Here is an 18,533-nt window from a genome sequence, read left to right on the forward strand (position 1 = left end):
AAACATGCTGGAAAAAGATTCGGCTTGTTCCTCAATGCATCCTGCAAGGTCAACGAGGGACATAACCAAGAAATGGATGCTCTCTGAATTGCTGTAATGCGATATCGTGTAGCACTGGACATGATCCTGGCTGAGAAAGGAGGATTGTGTGTCTTATTCAACACCATGTGCTGCACCTACATACCAGATAATGTACATTCTTTAAACATGGCTTCAGATTCTAAAGAGACTGTTGATCGGCGTTGGAGTTTTCCTGGTTTTATTTTACTTTATTATATTTTATTTTATTTTGCTTTTCTTTACTTGTGTTATACCTTGTTTAAAGGCTGTAATTTCACAGATGATGAGTTTATCACTCACACAGATATACCACAAACTGATGAAGATTATGAAGACTTCTTTCCCTATTTGTTAAATGAAGATGAAGTGCAACTAATTATGTAGTAACTGAAAATGTGAAAGACAAGTAGTTACTTACTGATGACTATGATGTAGACTCTGATACAAGTGTCTAAGTTGCCCATAAAAACCAGCAAATGCATTTTATGACGAACTAATTGAAAATACATGTTGTAAGGAGTTATGTTCTGATAAATGATATGTATTTTGCTGCACAATTCAAATTGGCTAAAAACAGAAGGGAATGTTGAAAGATTTTGAATTATATTACTTTATTATCTTTATTCAACTGTGATAATTGTTTATGTTTAAGCTTTATTTGAATTGCGTAGTGACGCCTGTATATAGCGTGTCAGCAAAAACAAAGTGTCTGCTCAAGTTTAGACAAACATCCACATGTATTGTTTTAACCCACTACAAGATCGTTAAACAACTTGTTCCTCTTCGTCTTGCAAGCTTGCATCCTGTGCAGCCTCGTATGCAAGCAGCAGATAAGAAGTTGTTTTTTCCTAACTTGTACTCCACCCATGAGTGTTACGTGAGAGGGCAGCATATAATAAACTCTGAGTGAATGCCTGGCGCGCTTTTCCTACACAGGATTCGCCCATGTACATGAATTAACTCTGGGCCCGTGATTCTTTGCTTTCCTGAGGTTTTTCTCCTTTCAGGGAGTTTTTCCTTCCCACTGTCGCCAAAGTGCTTGCTCATAGGGGGTCATATGATTGTTGGGTTTTTCTCTGTATCTATGAAGCGCCTTGAGGCGACTTTTGTTGTGATTTGGCGCTATATAAATAAAATTGAATTGAATTGAAATGTAACCCTTCTCTCTGGGGTGGAGGCAAGCAGACCACCTCCTTATCTGCAGTAGCAGGGAGGCCCCGCATCCCAGACCCCATTCTGATGGCCAGCACCTCCTCCCAGCCCCCCAGCCCTGACGGCTAACAGAACCGGGATGAGTGAAGACCCCAAACCTCCCTACGCCCGCTCATATGTAGTGTTGTTGTGTGCTGTTCTAAAGTGCATTTAAAACACAGGAGAGCATGGTTCCTGCTTCCTCTCAGAGAGCAGCACAGCTCCTCCCGAAAACCCTTAGTGTCTACATGCATTTAAAATTGAGGGTAGGGCACCAGCGCCAGATGTGGGTTGGAATACACCGACCATCCTCTGGATGCTGTAAAACGTGCCCACCCCCAAGGCCCTATATGTATGTGTTATGTGAGAGTGTGAGTAATGTGGATGTCTAGGTTGCAGAATAAAATTGAGGCACAGGCGACCAGAAGGGGACAGAGGGGGAGTGCCTCCCCTGCACCCTGGTGACATACCTGCACCCAAAGCCCTGCGTGTGTGGGTGGGTGTGGTAGAGCGGGAATAGGGAGGCAGCTGAGGATGGGGAGGGAAGAAAGGGAGGGGCAAGCGGCCCCTCCCTGGGGCCAGCTCCCCCGCTGATGCCAGTAGGCACCCCCACACTCTGCAACCCACCAGGGCAAGGGGGCCCAGGCCCATCCAGACCGGGGCCCGCAGCAGCAGCACCGCCCAGCCCCACAGAGTCCGGGGCAGCCCACCCGACTCCACCCCAGAGAAAACTGCACCCACCCCATCATCCAATCATCTCCCAAACTACACAAGACAATAGACACCCAGGTTGAGTTCATTCTCTACCTCTCCTATATCTCTCCCCCACCTGCAGAGTGAGCTCCTGTAGAGAGGAGACCACCTGCTTTTTTCCTTTCTATTGGTAGGTGGCACAGTGCACTTGTGGCAATTAAGCAAGCTAGAAGACTGGCAATCTTGCTGGGTATCCAGTTACGGAAGCAACACATTAACAAGAGAATTCTGAGTAAAACCAAAGTTACTGTCCCTAGTAACTAGTTACTTTGAAAGTAATGACTAACTTGAAGTAACTGAGTTACTTTTGATAGAAGTAACTAGTAATATAACTAAGTTACTAATTTAAAGTATGTCAATAGAAAATTGTACTTAGTAGTCAGTATAATCTTTTAATAATATAAGTTTGCATATGGCAGTGATAGGATGTGCGATCCTTAATAGTCTGCAAAGGCTTTGTGTGCATTCCAGAGTGCGCTGGCATTCACACCCACACCCTGGGAGCATGGGAGAGGTCGTACCTTGTCTTATTGTTTTATGGTAGGATAAAAGTAGTTATGTCAAGCTTTAGTCTAAGTGCTTAGATGAACTGTTGGACTTCCAGACCAGCAGATTTAGGGTCTGACTCCACACCTACACTCACACACACACACACACACACACACACACACACACACACACACACACACACACACACACACATATATAGACATCCACATTCCAATGTAAGGAAAAAACACCCACTGATGTATAAAATAAAGACCAGGGAAGTCTCAGAGCTGCGAGTCTCTGAGCCCTCACTCTCGTGCGAGCGCTCTGGTGGCTGCCCTTGCTAGCAAGAAAACCTGTGTGTTTCTCCTCTCTGATTCTCTGCTGAAGAAGTGTTTTAGAATACATCTATTGACAAAGTAACTTGCCCAACACTGCTAACAACACATTAAAACATTAACTTCAAGTATAAAGGTTTTGTAAAACTATTTACAGCATCTCAAATATCAAATGTACCCAAAGTTCCAGCTCGCAGAGGGCACGAAATCAGCATGCGCCTCATCGGATGAACAGAAGGCTGTGGTGTGTTCAATGACTACCAAATCATCAGAAATCCCACACTCAAAAAATACCTGGGTTGCACTGGCAGCACAGATTTCACAACAGCTGGTCTCAGTGAGAGTGACAGCAAACACCTTGTCTGATCACGTGGTCTCTCTAGCTGTGCCACGGAACCAGCGGGGTTCCAGCACCAGTTTTGCGATGCAAGCTGTGAGGACACAGCGGTAAGGCCCAAATCAACAGAATCCAGAGCATCACAAAAGAAAAGGCCAGGCTGCAGTGGCTGTGAGTGCATGTTTCCAACTACATCCGGAAGGGTAACTGGCAGCAATATTCAGGACACCTCCAGTCCACTCATAGAATCTCTGATCTGGAGGCTCATCTAATATGTACCTGGATGCCAACCCTACAGCCTCTTTTCCTCGATTTCTTCTTGGGATTTCCTGAGGCACTTTTTGTAATTAGCTCCTTTTCCTATCAGGAAAAGCACACAAATAGTAGGGGGAAAGTTTCCTTGAACCAGGCACGTGCAGAGGGGGGGGGTGCTAGAGGGGCTTTGGCACCCGCCCCTTTCCCGATGAGTGCCCAAAGTGCCCTTTTGTTGAGGCAACTTTTTTTAAAAATCTTTTTTATTTTTTTATTTTTTTATGTGTGTGGGCGTGCGGAGTCCTGTCTGTGCCCCTCAACAATAATATATACTATTAATCACAGTTTTGCTAAATAAAAGGATCTGGCTTGCATCAGTCACATGATCACATTTAACCAATTTAACCCTTGACGGCAGAACGCGCTGGTTACGAGCCGGGAACGAGCTCACAAAGAGCACGCACATTTTTTGCGGTCTGGAGCTGTAGGAGAAACACAAATTAACTCAGAGACACAGACTTACTATATTTCTTCCATACAGACCGATGCGACACAACCAGTAAGTAGGTGTACAGCGTACACTGTAGTGTATAGCACCCAGGAGTATTAGCTTATTACGTAAGCCAATATTACGTAAGCTGTTGGTAAGCTGTTTTGTGGCAATTTGACGAACTGAAACAAATGAGCGTGCTGTGTTTGCAACAGCGTGACAAACATTACCTGTCCTTTTATTAACTGCACAAGTAGTGCTGGTCATAGCTGCAAGCTCACTGGGTAAGGCTGTCATGGGTCTGTAGCTCTGTCACCGTTTTAGGGAACATATTTAGTTTTAAAGTAAGTTACAGAGCTTTTCCTGCCTTTCTGGAGGGATTATATTTCACTAAAAAATGATCTAATATGCATGTCCACATAATTATGCATTATTATAATTATAATGTATTAAAAAAACACACGCTGTATTTTAAAGAACATACATAAAGAAGCAGATTATATTAGATGTATATTTTAAATAAGACAGAATTTGGATTTTACAGCAGTAAAATTATTGTATCTCTACAGTTTAAAAATGTAATAAGCTTTGCACCTGCACAGAGTGGATAGTGAAACAAAGAGTGATTCACAGGCAGAGCCTAAATTATTTCTCACAGTTTTTTGTTGCCTTATGGTTCCAAGCGCTGTCACCAGTCTTTGCATTTTGTTATTATCTCATGATACTTGTTTAATCAGCTACCATCTCTCCTATGGACTTTTTAATGTCTACAGTCTCAGATCAACACAGCCCTGCCCTCAAGCACTATCAGCAGCAGGAGCAGCAGAAACCCCTCAACAGCAACATTGTACCCATCAGGTAAAACATCGGCTAAGTTTGCTTTGCCTTGTTGCCTATATTAGATTCTTGATGAATGTGTGTTGTTGTTATTCAGCCTGGTTCAATGTGTCCCTTTTTAACTTTGAGCACTCGCCCCTTTAAATGTCTCTGCACGGCCCTGCCTTGAACTATCCCAATCATCATAAAGGCGTTCCATAGACTTTTTGATGTGGAGCAGGGAAGAACAGTCATAAGTCACAGCGGCAGAGGTGCATTTATTAAATGTCAGGGTTGATATAATAGCATAAAATGTAATAGGAGATTGCAGACAGGTAGAAGCCAAGCACAGGCGTCATCTTGCTTGTCATCAGAAGCTACAATGATTTTAATCATTTGACATCTCACCAAGAGATGTAAGAGATACTGTGTGTGTGTGTGTGTGTGTGTGAGTGAGTGTGTGTGTGTGTGTTTGTGTCTGTGTGATTAATATATCAGTGGAACAGCTCAGATAGGGTAGCTAGAGAGACAAGACTAAAATGGTTTCAACATTTGCAGAGGACAGATAGTGGATATACTGGACAAAATATGCTGAAGAATAAGTTGCAGAAGGGGAGGAAAACTGTTTTATGAACAAAATGGACAACATATTTTGTATGGTGGTATACTGAAGGGACTTTATTGTATGTTAACACTTCCAAAAATAAGTAATCTCTGATAACCAACACACAACTAATGAACAAAACTACACATTTTTTTTTCTTTTTAGATCTACTATTCTTAAGTATTTTAATTCTACAGTTCTGGGGGCTGCTTATCTTAATGCCCCTGAGAGACACCAAAAGCCAGATTACCATCCTCTGAAAAAATGAATTTTCCGTTGCTTATGAAGTTTCTCGATATATTGATATTCCACCCTTCCAGGATGTTGTCCAGTTTTCAGACGTGTGTTTCTGATTTGCTCATAGTAATGATTCCAGTTTCCATTCTTGTCTGCTCCAAATCCAAACACACTAACCTGAAGACACAAAAATGTGGATTATTAATCACAAATGAAATTAACATAAAATAATTATAGATTATAGACGCTACAGATTTCATTAACATGCTTTAGCTCAGGGGTGTTGAACTCCAGGCCTCGAGGGCCGGTGTTCTGCAGGTTTTAGATATCACCCTGGGTCAACACACCCTATTCAAATGATTAATTCATTAACAGGCTTCTGGAGAACCCCAAGACATGTTAAGGAGGTAATTTAGCCATTTAAATCAGCTGTGTTGGATTAAGGACACATCCAAAACCTGCAGGACACCGGCCCTCGAGGCCTTGAGTTTGACACCTGTGCTTTAGCTTAATGCAGTGTAGGCGATTTGCCATTCCATTTTTCTTTTTTTCTTTTTTAAGTATATTTTATTAAAACCAAAAATAAAAATACAGTCTGTGTAAGTTAGGATTGTCAGTACTTGTCATAAATTCTACTACTAGCACCCTCACCATCCCCTGGAATTTTCTTATACCAAGGGCCTTATCAAGGCAATAGGAAAGGCCAAGAAACAAACACTTCAACATGCAAATACAGTAACAGTATAAAACTATAATAAATAACTGATTTATGCATCAGTGTAAAGAGTGAGCTTATCCCCCCACTAATGTGTTCTGCATTGCTCTTAAAAAAGGTATTATTAGGGGACCAAGGATAAGGGAGGCAAGTCCCTTGGTCCCCTAATTTCCTTGGAGGAAAGGACTCTAAAAGTAAAAGCCTCAAAAACTTATGTCTTGATGCATCCTCAATCATCTGTGTATGGAAATCTTGGTAAGTTAACTCTATTCATCTGGACATAGCATTTTCATTGGTAAAAATGTCCTACAGGTTTCCCAAGCCTTAACAGTACATTTGCATAATGACTGAAGATAGCATCACTCGCTTTGAGGTCAGTTTTATGATTATTAATACACACATTTGTATGATCATAGATCAATTCTCCAGGAGTACCATTCACAGACAGTTGGGGAACGGCTGCAATGTAAAATTTGGTTCTCATTTTAATGCTCCAACCTCCACACCTTTTTAATTCATTCACTTCTCATTAGTACATGGGTCATCCAGCCTAGGGGCAACTGCCAGTTCCTGATGAGACCTTCCAAATTCAATTCCCTATGAGGCCTTCCAAATACAATCACAGATTGTCTATCTGTGATTGTCAAATCTAAATAAGGGATATTGTCCCAGCTAGTTTAATGGTATTTAGGTAATTCTGCTCTAGAAATAACCAGATGGTAAAGATCCCTCGTGGTAATGCTTAAGCTGGAAATTATATCTATGCTCTCATGTACAACCAATGGGCCAATAATGAATGGTGTAGCAATGAATTATCATATCTGTTTCTTGAACCTACCTCATCACACAAGTACAAGCTGAGAACCAAAGCCAGAAAGCCAGTGGATGGATACCTCCCATGCTGTTTTAGCCAAACATAATGGACATATTTTATGAAAGCTGGGCTGAGGATCATCACCTATTAAAGATTACAATTAGACTTCAATGACAGTTTAGTAAATAATAGAATTACCTTTCTTATGACATATATTCTGGATGTTTGAAGAATAAGTCATTCTACTCACCAAATTCGTGTTAGTTTTCAAACCTGATTTAGCAGTTTCTTTTTGCCTGTTGGATATAACAATAACATGAAATAAGTCCAAGCTCAAAAATGCAACTGCATTTTAAAATATGGTGCACTTTACCTTTGTGCTTTTGTAATGGTTTGTTTTTTTTTTTTTTTAGTTCTACACTGCCAGGGAGGCACCGAGACCATGACACAACTGTGTGTCTCTGTCATGCCACATGTTTTTGTCATGGTCTGTGGCCCTATATCTGAGGAGTGTGTGGGCTGCCCTGGTGGCCACACCCCCCGGCTGGGCCATCACCTGCACACCTGCTTTCCATTCTGGGCAATTACCTGGAGGACTATTTAACCCACGCTGACGGATGCTCCACGCCAGTCTTTTAATCACCCCTCAGGGGTAACTAGGCTTCCCGCAAAAGCTTTGTACATATGTGTCATTTGAACTGCGTTAATTCTGCCTTCATGTGCTCCTGCTTGTGAGCAGTGCATCATCTGTCCTCATCCTTGCCTCCTCGGATTCGCTTCCCACGGACACACTTCCCCCCCCCCCCCCCCCCCCCCCCCTTCCAAGTCCCACTGTCCCGCTCTGATCGTAAGCCAATTATTAAAGCCCTGTCTTGTTGTGTCTCCCTATTTCCCAGCTCACTAGTAATTTTCTCCCCTTTCTGTTGCAGCCTCCCATGGTCCTGATTATGGCTTCCCTGTGTCATTTATCTTCCCGTTTTTTCTTCAGTTCCTCGTTTTGTTTCTTTGGTTGTTCCGGGTCACCTTTTGTTAAAGCAATAAACTGTTTTCTTGCTCGCATTTGACTTATTGAGTCTACTTTTGGATCCCGTTTGTGTGCGCACACTGTGGTGCATGACAGTTTTATTGTTGTTGTGCGCTCTCTCTCCCCCTCTCCTCTGTCTGGGTGGAGCTCATCTTAGGCTCCCGCCTCTGACCCACGCACCTGATTACAAAAACTCCCGCTGATCTACCTGATTTCATGAACACTACTTAAGATGGCAGTTCAATACTTCTCATCGGGCTTAAGCCGCTTTGAAAACTAACCCTGAGATATGTTTTTGTGAATCTCTATCCAAATTTAAGACTGTTTGGTAAAGGCATCAGCGCAGTGCTGAAACATTTCTGACAAAGATATAAAAAAATAGGAAACACTTTTTTTTTTTATTGTTTCCGGATGGAAACACTTTTTCATACAACTGTGTAGGGTTAAAAATATAGCTTACATACCCCCATTAGTATTATATTATAGCCAGTTTTTTGCTTGATTACATACTTTTGGAAGCTGTAAACAAGCTCCTGATATCAATCTGATGAGATATTTGACCACTCTTCTTGGTGGTAGTATAGGTAATTTTAATTAGCTGGCTTCCTGGCACAGAACTGTCAACAGATTTTCAATCTGTTGGGGCTGCGGGAAGGAACTTTATTTGTCTCAATATGTCACAACTTTGCTAAGATCTGAATGATGTCAGAGGATATTGGTTAGGATGTTCAGTTAAAAAAAACCCACAACCACCAAGGTTCAAGTCTGTCATGAACTGGAAACTGCTGGGACACAAAGCACCATTGTCTACAGTGAACTACAATTTTACATTTAGTTTAAAATACACACTTTCATGCTTGACTAAAATTTGCAGCTGGGCACATGAACAAAAAACTCCTGGAAAAAATTTCATGGTCAGACAAAATAAAGATTGAGCTATTAGGCCATAAAGATAAGTGATGTGTTTAGAAAAGCCGTGGTGAGACTTTTAAATCTAAGAACACTGTGCCAACTGACAAGCATGGTGGTAATAAAATTATGCTCTGGTGCTGTTTTGCAACCGGCGGTAATGGTTGAAAAACGTCAATTCAGAGCTATAATTGAATTGAATATTGAGACTGACATGTTGAGCTCCAGAGGAATTTGCAAACATTTTTACACATCATAACTAATATAAGTCAGGGTAATATTTTTCTGGGCCAACAGACTCTGAACAGAATGTCCCAGACTTCGGTTATAAGTAGAAAACAACTGGCTAGGAATTGCTGGATAATGTTAATACAGCAAGGTTAGGGACGGAGGTTTTTTTTTTTCAGGAAAGGAGCAGGAAATGCAAGATGAGATCAGACGTGGATGCAGTGCAGAAGTTCCACTTGGGAGAAAGCAGGACTGGCCACATCATTTCCCATAACAGGATAGTCATAATAATAATACTTGTTTTTGTTGTGGTATAAAACCACTTACAGGATATTACCCGCTTAAGGGGTCCTTTTCGTAAAGCAGACCGCTGGTTCACATCGAGGTGCAGCGCCGTAACTTGTAATTTCAACTTCTAAAATGAATTAAATATTTTAAAAGGTAGTCAGGGGCGCCCATTTAGCTCAGTGGAATGTGTACCATATCGCATGGCATTTAGTGCTCAGAGCTTGTTTCTCTGCTGCCATTATTAATTTCTCCGTGCTGTCTTTCAGTTCAGCTTTGTCTAGCCCCTGGTAGGATTTCTGGATATCAGCCACTTCTTTTACCTGACGGTGCTATATACTATGCAGGGGCCTGTTGTCCCATGATATTTCCTCTTCTTGCTCCTCTTCTTTCTTGGATTTCTGCTGCCTGAGGTATTTACTAACCAAACTAAGTTTGGTCTTGGCCATCTTGCTAATGTTCTCATGGATGTTTGTTGTTTCATCCTGGACAGTGGTTTTGACACCCACTAGTCCTCAGCCTTCTTCCTTTTGCTTACAGCGTACAGTCTCAGGGAGCTGGATATATGCAAGGTGATGAGCTTCCTTTTTTTTTATATCAGTGGCTTCTATATCTTCCTTTGGCCATCTTATTATCCCATCGGGTCTCTCTTCACCAGCAGGGCATGGGTGTTGATTGCCTGGATTAGTGATGTGCGGATCGATACTGAAATATAAATTCCTCCAATACCAGTCATTTATGTTCTAGAATCGATTCTCATATTAAAATATCAATATTTTAGTAATTTAGGGTAAATTTGTCGTTTATCATTAACAGGAACAGAGTGGAAAGAAACCACATCATTCGGATTGTCTACATTGGAAGGAACTACTTCCTCTTCCGCCTTTCATACTCATGTGCACTCACAACAATGGCTGGGCGTAAATGGAGTCATGTGCAGATGTATTTTACCTCCACAAACAGCCAAGACACGGTTTGCGATACATGTGGCAAGACAGTGAAGTGTTGTGGCAAGACCACAAACCTCGTCAAATACCTCACTGTAAATCATATCTCAGAATATGACGAACGTATGTTGAGGTGAACTGAAGAAGAGGAGAGGGGTAGGTGCTGCTAGGGCGAGACAGACGTCTGTGGCGGAGTCCTTTAGTGCTGCAGCAAGGCAACGTGCTCAAATGGCACACAACTTCAGTTTTTTTATTTCTATATGATAATTCTGCATTATTAAGTGATAAGAACAAGTAATCTGATGTCCTGTAATAATTATGAAGCTATAATTTGAGATACAATAAAAGATACAGTAAAAAAATAAGTTTTTGTACAAAGTATCGGTATCGGAACAGTATCGTCGATATCACCTTGAATTTTACTTTTTATCGGATCGGAAAGGAAATCAGTGGTATTGCACATCACTAGCCCACATCTTGTTTTTCCCATTCTGCTGCCTTCTCAGGCTTGCCTTAATCTCTGCAGGTATTTGGCTCTCGGATAAGGCAGATGCATCTTTTGCCCTCTCCCTCCCTTATCTTCCCTGCTGCTGCTTCTATGTCTTTGTCTAGTCTCGTCTAACTCTAACCCTTAAAGAGTCTCTCAGTCTTGTTCATAAACTTAAAGAATTACAGATTTGATCAACTGCTCCCGTAACAAAATTAACACCTTCCTGGGCTTGGGAGAGCCCGATTGTCCTTCGGAGACGTTTGCTGCCAGATACTCGATGGTTGGTTGCGTCGTGTGACAGTCTCGATGGAGGACATTGAACAAGATCTACCAATTCGGAACCACGATAACCGAGTTCTCGCTGATTGGAGCTGGCTCGGACCTGGCTTACTGAAGAACAAGAAGCAGCTACAGCTGTTCAAAATCCCACAAGGTTGGCTGACATGATAGATGATGGGCAGGGCTGTGAATAAGACTGTGTTATTGAATGCAATATGGATAACATCTCGGAGAAGGAGGAGAACGGGAATTGAGAGAATTGAGAGAATTGGTGACCAGTGATGGACATCAGACCAACTGTAAAAACTGGATGCAGTTGTTTGCACTAAACCCAAACATTCACCATCTTCACTCCTGCGGCTATCCCACTGGCGCCAGCTGAAGGCCTGCCAAGGTCAAAGCTGACTGGAACAACAAAAATTCTTCCATGAAAAATAGGACTGTTGTGAGAACTCTTTGTCCCTCCTTCAAGGCCACCTGGGTCCAATGGAGACTGTTGACCTTCGCTTAACCGGGCATGGTGACACTTTCTCTCAACTGAACACGGGATACACACACGCACAAAACATGTACACTGATACTGATACACACTATCACACTCCCTCCCCCAAATCCAACGCCTACTCCCATGCTTGCCTCCAGTGTAGCTTGCCGTCACCAGTGTGTGAATGGGTGGATGACTGAATGTAGTGTAATGCGCTTTGGGGTCCATAGGGACTAAGTAAAGCGCTATACAAATACAGGCAATTTACCATTTACATATCTGTGCATTCCAGATTATCCTTTTGTATTACACATTTCGATGTTTTTTTTTCCACTTTCCACCTAGCCTGACCTGTCTCCCCAATGTGATGTTTGTGTATTGTATGTACGGTCGGCAAGGTCTGTCATCTCAGTTGCGGGCAACTGCAACTGACAAAGGCCATCTCATCTCTCATCATCTTGTTTCTATTTCTCTTTTTTTCTATTTCTCCCATATGCTCTTCCAGTACTGCTCCGTCTCCAGCCTTGGTGAAGATGTTTTCTTATCACTCTCTCACCAGTGAGCGTATATGTTGGTTCTGTGGAGTACAGATGGCTGATTCTCCTGCTTTCTATATGTCTGGTATACCTTTTCGGCTGGCCGGGGCTGTGAGTCTTTACCTGGCATTTTCCAAGGCCTCAGTTATGGGCAGCTTGCTAACTTCTTAGACATCCCTTTCTACAACATCCCTTTCTGGAGCTTCAATAGATGGCTTTCCTCTGTGCTACCTTGATCTTAGTCTCTAGTGTCTTTCTCCATGGAGGCCATTGCTCCTTTGGCTGTTTATTTTGTAGCAGCGCATTCTCCGTGTTCGCTGTTGCTGTGGTAGAGATCAGTGAGTTGGTTTCGGTTATGGTTGCAGCCATTCTCATAGACCTTCAGAGGGTACTTCACGTAACCTTGGTAACCGGCTACATAGGGTCCAGGTTTCTATCTTCACAATGATCCCATCTTTCAGGTCAGCTGCTCTCGGACTCAACACCTTCACTGCAACAGTTGTACTTTGGCAAGATACTCAACCCCGTCTGTCGGCATAATAGCAGTGTTGGAACACACTGTGGTACTATACTCTTGTGAGCATCAGTTGAACAGTATTGTATTGGGGGCGATCGTGGCTCAAGAGTTGGGAGTTCGCCTTGTAATCGGAAGGTTGCCGGTTCGAGCCCCGGCTTGGACAGTCTCGGTCATTGTGTCCTTGGGCAAGACACTTCACCCGTTGCCTACTGGTGGTGGTCAGAGGGCCCGGTGGCGCCAGTGTCCGGCAGCCTCGCCTCTGTCAGTGCGCCCCAGGGTGGCTGTGGCTACAATGTAGCTTGCCATCACCAGTGTGTGAATGTGTGCGTGAATGGGTGGATGACTGGATATGTAAAGCGCTTTGGGGTCCTTAGGGACTAGTAAAGCGCTATATAAATACAGGCCATTTACCATATTGCAGAAAGTAGTGTGTTGATACAAAAATGGTAAGAAAAAGGAAATTAACAATGGAAGAAAGACAGACCCTCATTACACTTAAAAATGTAGGTCTTTCCTACAGAGAAATTGCAAAGAAAGTCAAGGTGTAAGTGAGTACAGTTTGCTTCACTATTAACAAACTGGGGCAAACTGTGACAGGAAGAATTCTGGTAGGCCCAAAGCAACAACTTAATCAGAGGACAGGTTTCTGAGAGTTAACAGCTTGCAGGTAGTTCACAGGACAACAGCTTCAAGCACAGCTTAATAGTGTTCATAGTAAGCAAGTCTCAGTTTCAACTGTAAAGAGAAGACTTCAAGCTGCAGGTTTGACAGAACGAGTTGCAGCAAGAAAGCCATTGCCAAGATGTCAGAATAATATAAAGAGTGCTTGCCTGGGCCATGAAACACCGCCACTGGACTACTGAAGACTAGAAGAAGGAATTATGGACTAATTCATCAAAATAAATCAAAATATGCATGAGCTAGTGTTTATGCATGTTTGTAAGTGTAACTTATAAATATTTACTAACCAAACTTAGTTTGTTATACCTCAGGCAGCAGAAACCCAAGAAAGAAGAGGAGCAGGAGGAGGAAATATCATGGGACAACAGGTCCCCGGCATAGTATGTACCACCGTCAGGTAAAAGAAGTGGCTGGTATTCAGAATTCCTACCAGGGCCTGAACAAATGTGGATGAATGGCACAACAATGGGCCTCAGGATCTCGTCGAGGTATCTCTGTGCATTCAAAATGCCAGCAATAAAATGCACCTGTGTTCGTTGCCCATAACATACGCCTGCCCGTACTAGAACCCTACAGTCACCATGGGACACTCGATCCACAATGTTGACGTCAGCAAACCACTCACCCACATGTCACCACACACGCTGTCTGCCATCTGCCCTGAACAGTGAAAACTGGGACTCATCTGTGAACAGAACACCTCTCCAATGTGCCAGACACCATCAAATTTGAGCAGTTGCCTACACAAGTTGGTTACAATGGCGAACTGCAGTCAGGTCCAGACCCTGATGAGGACGACAAGCATGCAGATGAGCTTCCCTGAGATGGTTTTGACAGTTTGTGCAGAAATTCTTCGGTCATGCAAACTGATTGTTGCTGCAGCTGTGTGGGTAGCTGGTCTCAAAGAATCCTGTGGGCTGGTGTGGTTACATGTGGTCTGCTGTTGTGAGGCTGGTTGAATGTACTAGAGTTTGATGTTTCGAGACCGGTCTTGGTCCACTTTTACGTGGTCTTGGTCTTGTCTTGGTCTCAACGGACTTTGGTCTTGGTCTTGTCTTGGTCTCTGACCCCTCGGTCTTGTCTTGGTCTCGCTGTCTTGGTCTCACTGTCTCAGATCGACATAGTGGTCGGGAGATTTGGAGTCAACCATCGGCGGAGCGGGGGAGTGGCTTACTGGGCTTAAGTCATTTTTTCAGAAGCCCGGAGTGGAGTGGAGTGTAATTTGTTTCATAGTTAGAGGCCTGACTGACAACTGTATAAAACAAAAACTACACACAATATTTGAAGCACATAGGGGGAATTTACGACTGTGCGCTAATTTTGGTATCATCTGAGCTCAGGTGCTCAGTCGTACTAGGCAACTGAGCACAGCACTTACTCATGTGAACGAGGGGGGAGAAGCTGCTGCCCGGAGTTTGCTGTAGGAGAAGCGCAAACAGGCAGACAGAGGAGAGCTTAAGTTTGACCAGGTACCAAAGCAAATCATTCATACTGTACAAATAATGTAAATATGTGTTACCCTCCACTTGGTTTCAGTTATGTACTGATGAACACAATGGTAAATGGCCTGGATTTGTATAGCACTTTTACTAGTCCCGCCTAGGGACCCCAAAGCGTTTTACACACCCAGTCATTCACCCATTAACACACACAATTTTCTCAGTCGAAGTCAGCCGCACTCCACCCGCACTATACACAGTGCAGGTAGATCACCACTTTCCCCTCCCGAGTCGCCTGACGGTTTGCCAGAATCTCTTCGAGGCAGTCCAAAAGTCTTTTTCCATGGCCTCTCCAAATTGCTCCCACACCTTCAGCCACCGCCCACGTTGCGTTCCGCTTGGCCTGCCAGTACCTATCAGCTGCCTCCAGAGTCCCACAGGCTAACCAAGGGACTCCTTTTGCAGCTTTGTGGCTCCCCTCACCTCTGGTGTCCACCATTTGGTTCAGAGATTACCACCACAACAGGCACCAACTACCTTGTTCAGCATCTCCATTGCAGAAGCCGCTGCACTGAGCTGTGGCCGCATGGTCCATTTGGACTCAATGCTGTTGAGGATCTCACAGACCTCTGCTAGGCGTTCCCAGCACACCCCCACTGTGCGTTTAGGTGCACCAGGTCTGTCCATTGTCCTCCCTCTCCACCTGATCCAACCAACCACCAGGTGGTGATCAATTGACAGCTCAGCCCCTCTCTTTACTTTTAGTGTCCAAACATGTGGCCTCAGGTCTGGTGATACAAACACAAAATCGATCATCGATCGTTTAGTGTGTCCTGGTGCCATGTGCACTTATGGACATGGTGTTCATTATCGCCAAACTGTGGTTTGCACAGAAGTCCAATAACAAAACACCGCTCAGGCTCAGATCCAGGAGGCCGTTCCACCCAATCACGCCCCTCTGGGTCTTGCTGTCATGGCCCACATGAGCATTGAAATCTCCCAGTAGGACAACAGAGTCCTCAGGGGGAGCACCCTCCAGTACCCCACCCAGGGACTCCAAGAAGGCTGAGTACTCTGAACTGCCACTCAGCGCATAAGCACAGACTACGGTCAGGATCCATTCCCCGACCCGGAGGCGAAGGGAACAAACCCTTCATGAGACAATATTGCACTAATTGCCACTTTTAGTCTTGTATGGCTCAAATTTGTACTGCTGCTCACTCCTGCCACTTTATCTCATGTGAAATTACATTGTCCCCCCTCCGACCTACCTCAATACATGTCACTTGTCTATTTCTCTCTTTTATGTCTTTCTGTAAGTATCGACAGGAAGTTGGGCCGCTGGTACTCTGGTGCAGTCAGAACAATCTGGAGCTGAACATGCTTAAGACTGTAGAGATAATAGTGGACTTCAGGAGACATCCCTCAACACTGCTCCATCTCACCATATCAGACCACGCGGTGTCTACTGTGAAAATCTTCAGGTTCCTGGGTATTACTATCTCCCAGGACCTGAAGTGAGAGACTAACATCTCCTCCATCCTCAAAAAGACCCAGCAGAAGATACACTTCCAGAGACAACTGGGGAAGTGTAGTCTTCCACAGGAGTTGCTGATCCAGTTCTACACTGCAGTCACTGAGTCTGTCCTGTGCTCCTCCATCACAGTCTGGTATGGAGCAGCCACTAAAAAGGACAGGTGCAGACTGCAGTGGACTTTACGGGCAGCAAAAAAGGTCATTGGAGCCCCCCTGCCCTCCATCCAGGATTGGTACCTCTCAAGAACCAGAAAACAGGCAGGGGGAATCATCACAGATTTCTCACACCCTGGACACAGACCTTTTGACCTGCTGCCTTCTGGCAGATGGTATAGAAGCCTGCAGACCAGGACCACCCAACACAGAAACAGTTTCTTTCCCCTTGCCATTTCCCTCCTAAACTGTTGAACTGTCACATTGCTTCACACTGCCAGATTGCAACTGCAGTTTATGTACACTCTGTGGTATTCATTTCTGTAATCTTGTATTTTCTGTATATAAGGATTTAGACGTTTTTATATTGTGGTTTATGTATATTGTTCATTGTGTTGCTCATATATTGTGTATTTTACATTGTTGTGCTTGAGAGACACCAGCGACCGGAACCATATTCCTTGTATGTGTTTGTGCATGCATACTTGGCTAATAAATGCAATTCGGATTCTGATCATTTTTTTCCCATTACTTTTATTTCTTGTGGGCTCTCCTTTCTTCATTCATTTTTTTCCTTTTAGAAAATATAATACAAAATATACAAAAGTGTATATTCAAAGGGTTTTGTCTTGCAGTTATGTATTCAGACTACACTTTCAAATCATAAATGTTAAATCACCAAGATACAGGACCAAATAAAAATATTACCTTTGTAATACACACATACCTTTGAGCAAAAGACCGGATAAGCCACTGTAGATCGAAAATTTTGAATGGAAAAAACACAAGATGTGTGGTGTTGTCCAAATTTTTGAAACTCCTTGGATACATCACATGGTATGTTGTTTTGTTTCCAACATCTCTTTCAAAGCCTTTTGTGGGCCCACGGTTTATTCTAAAAAGCACAGAAGATATATTGTTCATATTATCATCTATTGGATGATATATGTAGAATGAACGTCCATACTGGGGAAAGAAAATATCTTATTCAATTGAGTTTTAAAGGTTTTAGCAATGCTTACAGATATTTAAAGATAACACATGCATGAAGATTTCAAAATAGTATGTTCTACTCTTACCTTATAACAATATCATGAAAGTCTATCAGTGGTCCATAATGCGATCCATTGAGATTACCAGAATTCCCAACCACAGCACAAGTTCTACAAAGGTCAGGGCTGGATCTTGTGAAATTGACTTTGGTTGGGAAGATCTGAAAAACCTTGTCCACTGTTTTATTGTAGACAGCAAAGTTGCGTCTGTCTGTCTGTATGCGCTGACATAACAAAAGTAATTAATTAATTTGTTGAGTTCACTAGCTTTTTTGTACTGATTATTCTGAGAGTATATTTATTAAAAAACATCCCTATTAGCACTGGAAATTTGGTTAAAAAGATGATAATGACTTGTCTTTGAAATCAGTAAAAAAAAGTATACATACCTACATACATACGTTTAAAATACAGAAGTTAACATTTACCTTCCACCAGTTAAATGTATCCTCTGAGATATTGTTTGTGGGTGATAGAAAGGGCTCAGGAGATTCTTTCATAAGTTCACAAACCATGGGTCATATTCCATTAAACATTTGTTGCAGGCACAAACACTTTCATTCTGAGGGAGGAAGAAATCCTGGTACACATTTAAAATCCATGAAGCTCTTGAAATGACTCCAATGGCAAGGACACACAGCAAGACAAAGAAAACTAATGGTTTCCTCTGAAGCATCTTCACACCTTGATATTCTTGAAAGAGGATCTGATCCGTTCTGTAGATACATTATAAAACACAGGATTTAACAATGGGATAACACATGACCATACAGAATCACGTCATCACGCCGCAAACAAGACCAAACTGTTTATTACCACAATGATACTCAAAACAAGACCTTAGCCAATATTAAAATCAATTTGTTACATCCTAAAT

General features: G+C 42.9%; 1 pseudogene across 1 annotated transcript; it reads right to left on the reverse strand.

The window, feature by feature from the left end:
- Positions 1-5,502: 5,502 nt before the first annotated feature.
- Positions 5,503-18,440, reverse strand: LOC102795167 (CMP-N-acetylneuraminate-beta-galactosamide-alpha-2,3-sialyltransferase 1-like; annotated as a pseudogene). The gene is made up of 7 exons (XR_015717082.1): positions 18,436-18,440; positions 18,085-18,372; positions 17,684-17,880; positions 17,332-17,499; positions 7,347-7,392; positions 7,121-7,240; positions 5,503-5,744 (listed from the first exon to the last, which is right to left on the reverse strand). The product of XR_015717082.1 is annotated as a CMP-N-acetylneuraminate-beta-galactosamide-alpha-2,3-sialyltransferase 1-like (transcript).
- Positions 18,441-18,533: the final 93 nt, after the last annotated feature.

Source organism: Neolamprologus brichardi, chromosome 22, assembly GCF_056152115.1.
Source record: "Neolamprologus brichardi isolate AB-2024 chromosome 22, ASM5615211v1, whole genome shotgun sequence".
NCBI classification, from domain to species: Eukaryota; Metazoa; Chordata; class Actinopteri; order Cichliformes; family Cichlidae; genus Neolamprologus; species Neolamprologus brichardi.